Source organism: Marmota marmota, unplaced genomic scaffold (genome assembly GCF_001458135.2).
Source record: "Marmota marmota marmota unplaced genomic scaffold, marMar, whole genome shotgun sequence".
NCBI lineage: Eukaryota > Metazoa > Chordata > Mammalia > Rodentia > Sciuridae > Marmota > Marmota marmota.
The window spans coordinates 1375087-1381665 of record NW_025999900.1 but is presented as its reverse complement, the minus strand read 5'-3'; the positions used below and the strand labels follow the sequence as shown (position 1 = coordinate 1381665).

The following is a 6579-nucleotide window of genomic DNA, read 5'->3' as shown; positions in this document are numbered from 1 at the left end:
AAGCCACTAACAAATAACTACCCAAATGAAAGACATGGTAAAAAATTGAAATCCTTATAATAAATGTTACATGCATTTAAAAGTATCAACAATGGTGATATATGTCTCCATACCTTTAGAAATACTTGCATGGCAATAATCTTCAAGGCAAATCCATTAGAAATGTGAGGTTAGTTAAAACATTTAAAGGACAATACTGTTGGTTAAAACATTTAAGCTAGTACATGTAGACTGTAAGAAAAAAAATTTTGAGCATGAGCCTGAATTTTGGAAGAAAATAGTTTCAAGAAAACAAGTAATATGATATGAGCTGAAAAACTCTACAAGGCACCAATCGAAACCAGGGGACCTAATAAATGACACCCCCCACAGCCCTACCTCCAACCAGGTGCTCGGGATTGAACCCAGCCAAGGTCTCAAACACTTGCTAAGCATGCCGGCCCTCTACCACTAAGCTACACCTCCAGCCCTATAGTAAAAGGTTTAAAAGAGAAATGTGTATGACGTTCTTCCCATGTGAGTGGGAACTCTTAAAAAAAAAAATTCTCTATTTTTTAAGCTAAAGCTTTCAAAGTTCTTAGGAGTTTCAGCATCTGAACTGCCCAATTTCTTGTCTACTCACAGGAAGGCCCACTTTATCAGTCATATACCACAGAATTACAGCACTGATCAAGAATTATTTGTCAGGGATCTGGGTCCCACAAAGACGATTCTTTAGATCACACAATAAAAGGTGTGTAGACTAGAAGGAACTAAGCATATTTTCAGCATGCAAATGAATTATCAATTACATCTATGTTGTTTTGAAGTACAGATCAAGGTCCATTACTGATTTGTCTGTTAAGAGTATGGTCAAGGGGTGGGGATGTAGCCCAGTGGTAGTATTCTTGCTTAGTATGCATAAGTCCCTGGATTCAATCCCTAGTCCCACAAAAAATAAAAGTTAAAAAGTATTGTACATATCGATAATTATGCCTTGAAATTTTGTATAGAAAATGTATTTAGAAAAATCATTTTAAGCCCATTTTATTAAGCTTGTATGTAAAGTTTGTGAATAAACAATTGTTTTAAAAAGAATGCCTATTACTTGAGATTACTGCAAAAAATAACTGCAGGCATTAAGTCATCTATTTATACTACTATTACTAATTGCACCCCAAAACCCTTTAAGCATTCCTGATTATAAAGATAAGTAACTTTAAGAACTGAAGTTAAGCCCAGTGGTAGTATTTTTGCTTAATATGCATAGTAGCACATGCCTGTAATCCCAGCAACTGAGGAGGCTGAGGCAAGAGGATAGCAAATTCAAAGCCAGCCTCAGCAATTTTGCAAGGCAGACCTTAAGTAACTTAGTAAGACTCTGTAAAAAAAAAAAAAAAGACATGTATATTATCTATCTATCTATCTATCTATCTATCTATCTATCTATCTATCTCTATCAGGGGATGTAGCTTAGTGGTTAAATACCCGGGGGGATCAATACCCCATTTCCCATACAAAAAATAACTGAAGATAAACCATAAGCATTTAAAACATTAGCAAATGATCAGACTTATTTCTACTAAAGTTAATGTATAAAATTTTTGAAAAATAGCCCTCAGTTCTACTTGATGAAAAACTCTGGCTTTGTTCAGAGTACAAGTTGGATCTTTCTATTTATTAATTTTTGCCAACCCATCTCTATTTTAATTGACCTATACTTTTTAAAGTCTCAGGCTCAAGAAAAATACAAGGAAGTTTTTCATGCTGCTTCTTTAGTTGGCATTTTTGCCTGCACCTTTAAGTTCAAACACCTACTACAATGCTTACTATGTACATGGTGGTTTTTAAAACATTTTTTCACCTATTAACTTGCTTAATTCTCATTATCATCACCATGTTACAGATAAGGATCCTGGTTAAATAGCTTACACAAGGTTACACAGTTAATAAATGGTAAGATTTGATTTTAACTTGAGCAGTCTAGCTATAGTTTCTATTGGACTACGCTGCTTCTCAAAAACTCACTCTAATTACCAAGACATGTATTCATAAGTGTAGGCTATTATTACAAAGTTTAAAATTTGTCAACCTCACAAATCCAAAGGCATAAAGAAGTTATTGGGGTTGGCTCTGGAATTTAAAACTTGACCCTAAGCTATTCAGAGGGATTCATTACCAAGCCTTTTTTGAGTCTGCTTGTAAAGCCAAAATCTTAATTGAAAGGCACCTACTGCAATGGTGATCAGTGCTCTCTGCTTCACTGTCTACCAGCTCTTCAAAGCAACCTTTAAATATGTACCAGCCAACCACTGAGGGGAGAGAACAAGAGGACTGTAATTTAATCTATGCTGTAGACTCCACTGGACTTGTATCTGTACAGAACAGCTATTTGAAAATTTTAATTCACTATTGTTTTTTACTTGTTGATCAGTGTGGCAGTTACAACAACTTCCTTATTATGATTTTATAAAGTTCTAACTTATATTAGACCAAACTTTAGAATAAAGGCTGAAGTCTTTTTTTTAATATTAAAAACATTTAGATCTACACTTTAAACCAATGCACATAATATGCGTTCTTCTAAGGGGAGATGTGCTTTCTGAGAATTTTGTTGGTTTGTTTTTTTGTTTTTATGGTACTGGGGACTGAATCCAGGGCCTTGCACATGCTAGGTAAGGGTTCTACCATTGAGCTACATTCCTGAGACTGGTTTTTAAGTAAGAAAAGATCTGGGTTTGGGGTTATGGCTCAGTGGTAGAGAGCTTGCCTTGCATGTGTGAGGCACTGGATTCGATTTTCAGCACCACATATAAATAAAGAAAATAAAGGTCCATTGACAACTAAAAAATATTAAAAAAAAGAAAGAAAAGAAAAGATCTGCCTCTAGAATTTAGTATGATCATGGCATAAATACTGAAAGGTAACGCTCAAGTTCTAATGCTGACATTTTCAGTTCCATCATTTTTCACAGGAAAACAAAAGAAAGACTTACTAGTTCTTGGTTTATATTTCACAGCACATATGAAGGGATTTAAAAAACAGAATACCTCTAAACAAATTAACAAACAATAACTTCTTGGTATAAAATCTCACATTTCCATAAGAGAATCCAGTTAACTGTTCTCCCTTGACTGAGCATTGTGTTGCTACTCGCACAGGACTATTGACTAACCTGGCTGAGTGCTCCTACTTGGGAAAACTAGATTTTTTGCATGTTTCAGGAAACATTCAATTTGGTACCAGTCAAACAGTAAAATATACAATTCTACTCTAAATTGCACATATGCATGATACTGCATACGTGCGGCAGTTACAACTTCCTTATTATGATTTTACCCATTTTTACAAAGTTCTAACTTATATTAGGCCAAACTGAAGAATAAAGGCTAAAGCGCATATGCAGTACCATGCACCATATAGTAATGAGCAGAACAGCTCTTGGGGAACTTTGATGATCCCCTACTTAGTCTATTAAACAGCCTCCTAATGCTATATTCACAAATGCTAGTCTGGCAGTATCATAATTACTTGGAGATATTACATATTTCAAATCTGTAGGTCCTTCCTTTATAAATTCAGATTCAGTATATATGAGGCAGAGTCCCAAAATTTGGGTTTTTAAAAATTCCCAAGATGCATGTGATACATAGTGACGTTTGGGAACCATTGACGATCACTGTTACTAACCATGACTGCCTTCAAATCACCATCATTAATAAAAAATCTGATATTATATCCTGCTTAAAATCCTACCAATGTACACAAGGACAAAATCTAATTATCTTAAAAAGGAAGCACCCTTACCTAATTCCTGTGTACCTCTTCATCATTTGCCACACTGCAGTTACTCAAGAGCATCCTATTTCATTCCTTTCTGGCTTGCTCACTCTATCATCTTCCTGTGGTACTCTTCTCAATATACGGCTTAGTAAATTTACACAAGAAACTTTCAAGAGTCTACTCATTTTTGTTTCTGGGGTTGTCTTTCAAAACTCTCTCTCTCCCAGTTGAATTGATCATGCCAGTTATTTGGCTATATTGTCTTCCTCAACAACCCTTATAGTTTCTTGGGGATAGGAAACTGCCTCATTCATCTTTGTGTCTTCAGCAGAGATGTGTGAAAGTCTGACTTTAACTTTGGTATTTGGCCATAATCTGGTATATGGCTTTGATTTTAGGCAAAGAAAAGCCGACTGCCCTTTATGCATTCTTTTTGGGGAATCTTTGATCTGTGCTCATCAGTGCTTTTGTGCTCCATATATTACAATCACAATTAACCAGCATAGCTATGTCAGTACTACCAACAAGGCATAATATTTGAATTTACTGTGATTACATGGATATTGCACTTTTAAATAAAAGTAAGCATACCTGATGTAAGTTTGAGTAAAAAAATCTTTCTTTCATCTCCTTGTTTCTTTGCACTTTGTAGTCTTTTTCTATAATAGCCCCCAGAATAATCCAGCAATCTGTGCTTTTAAGAATTCCTCTGTGGGGCAGGGTAGATGGCACATACCTGTAAATCCCCAATTACTCTACTTGGGAGGATGAAGCTGGAGGATATTAAGTTTGAGGCCAGTCTAGGCAATTTAGCTACCCTTGTCTCAAAAGATAAAAAGGTCTAGGTGGGGATAGGGAACCCAGTAGTAAAGTGCTTGCCTAGCATGAGTGAGGTCCTGTGTTCAATCCCTAGTACCGCAAAACAACAACAACAACAAAAAACTCCATGCACTCCTCCAGGGAATTGTGATGTAAGCTAAAGTTTGATATCCTCCATCTTGGAGTAAAAACGTCACGCACGCACGCACACGCGCGCGCGCACACACACACACACACACACTTTTTCTTTTATTTATCTAACATACTACCTTATATTTAGTTGGGGCTCAAAGACTTGTTTAGAGGTTCAATACCATTTCCGGATCAAAACAGATTTTGTTTATAGCATAAGTTAGTAAAATAATCTAAAATGAAAAAAACATTCATTTTGCAAATAAAACTTGAATGCACATTAAATACTTGGTTGATTTCTTTCTTATGCCACAGAAATTGGAGAACCACTAGATCTTATAGCAGAAGTTTAACCAAGGAAGGCAGCAAATATTGTAAACAATGAGGAAAATTTATTTTTGACTATAGCTAAATACACATACCATGCAATACTTTGTTTAGTAAAGAGCAGTTGCTGGGAATAAGATGCTAGAGGTAAAACCAGTGACAAAAACAGCAAAAATGAATGATTTAATAAAATACAAGGCAACTTTGCCTCAAAAATATCAGTATAGTTCAAATACGATCAATTGAAGAACATGATAATTGTGCAGACCCCCACCCCACCCCCGCCGCCATTTCTCTGAAACAATTTTTTGAAAAATCACCTTTTAAGACCCTACTTAATGAATGCCACAAACATCAGAGTTAAGATATCACCATCTTTGGATGACAGCTGGGTTACTGGCTTTCCCAAATCATATCACCTACTCTTAACTCTTTTCCCTTTGCAGTACAGGAGTGTCCCAGTATTCTTAGGAGTCTTGTTCTAGAAACCCCTCCCAGATACTAAAATCCATGGATGCTCATGTCTCATAAAACGGCACAGTATTTCCATGTAACTGTGTATATTCTTGTATCATTAAATCATTTCTAGTATTGTATTGATTAGGGAATAATAACAGCAAGAAAAAAATCTGCACATATATAGTACAGATGCAATTGTTTTTTCCTGAATATTTTAGCTATGATTAGTTGATTTTGTAGATGTGTAACCCAAAGATACAGATGGCCAACAACTGTACTTCCTCTTCAGCTTGTAAATAGTTTAGTTTCCTGTCTTACATGGTCTAAGTAAGTAATTAAGAAGGTCAGTGACATTAAACTTTGTGTATATTCCGAAGAACATGTCCTTGAAATAATTCATTTGCTTGAATAGGAAGGAGAATGTATAAGTTTATAGTAATTAAGTACCTAAAAAAAATTTTTAAAAAATCACATGGATTGGAACAAAAGCACATACATAGAAATCATACTCAAAAAAACTTTTCCATTTAGTTCTAAACCTTGACCATGATGAAGAGTCTGGAAATGGTGACACAGGAAACATTCTCCTGAAGCAAGAGTCTCTGTTTTTGACCTACATTAATCCATCCTAACCTATGTTACCAAATAAAATTTCCCAAGTAACCCTGGGATCCTGTTTCTCAGTCTTTTTCTTAGGGGGTTGGGATGGGTACCAGGGATTGAACTCAACGGAATTCAACAATTGAGCCACATTCCCAGCCCTATTTTGTATTTTATTTAGAGACAGGGTCTCAGTTGCTTAGCACCTCACTTTTGCTGAGGCTGGCTTTGAACTCAGAATCCTCCTGCCTCAGCCTCCCGAGCTGCTGGGATTACAGGCATACACCACCATGTACCTGGCCTGTTTCCTAGTCTTTAAACATGATCAGTAAATGGCAGGACTCAGATTCCACCTGAAAACATGAAGCTACATTTTAAAATATGGTCTATGCCTTTCCACAAATTAGATATGTAAATGAATACTTTTATATTAAAAGATAAAAGAAGTTTGGGAAATTTTTTCCTTGAGAAGAAAGAAAA

General features: G+C 35.7%; 1 protein-coding gene across 3 annotated transcripts in view; it reads right to left on the bottom strand.

The window, feature by feature from the left end:
- The window catches only part of Hif1a (hypoxia inducible factor 1 subunit alpha), a 45221-nt gene that overhangs the window by 24370 nt on the left and 14272 nt on the right, over nucleotides 1–6579 (bottom strand). The gene's annotated exons all lie outside the window — the stretch shown is intronic.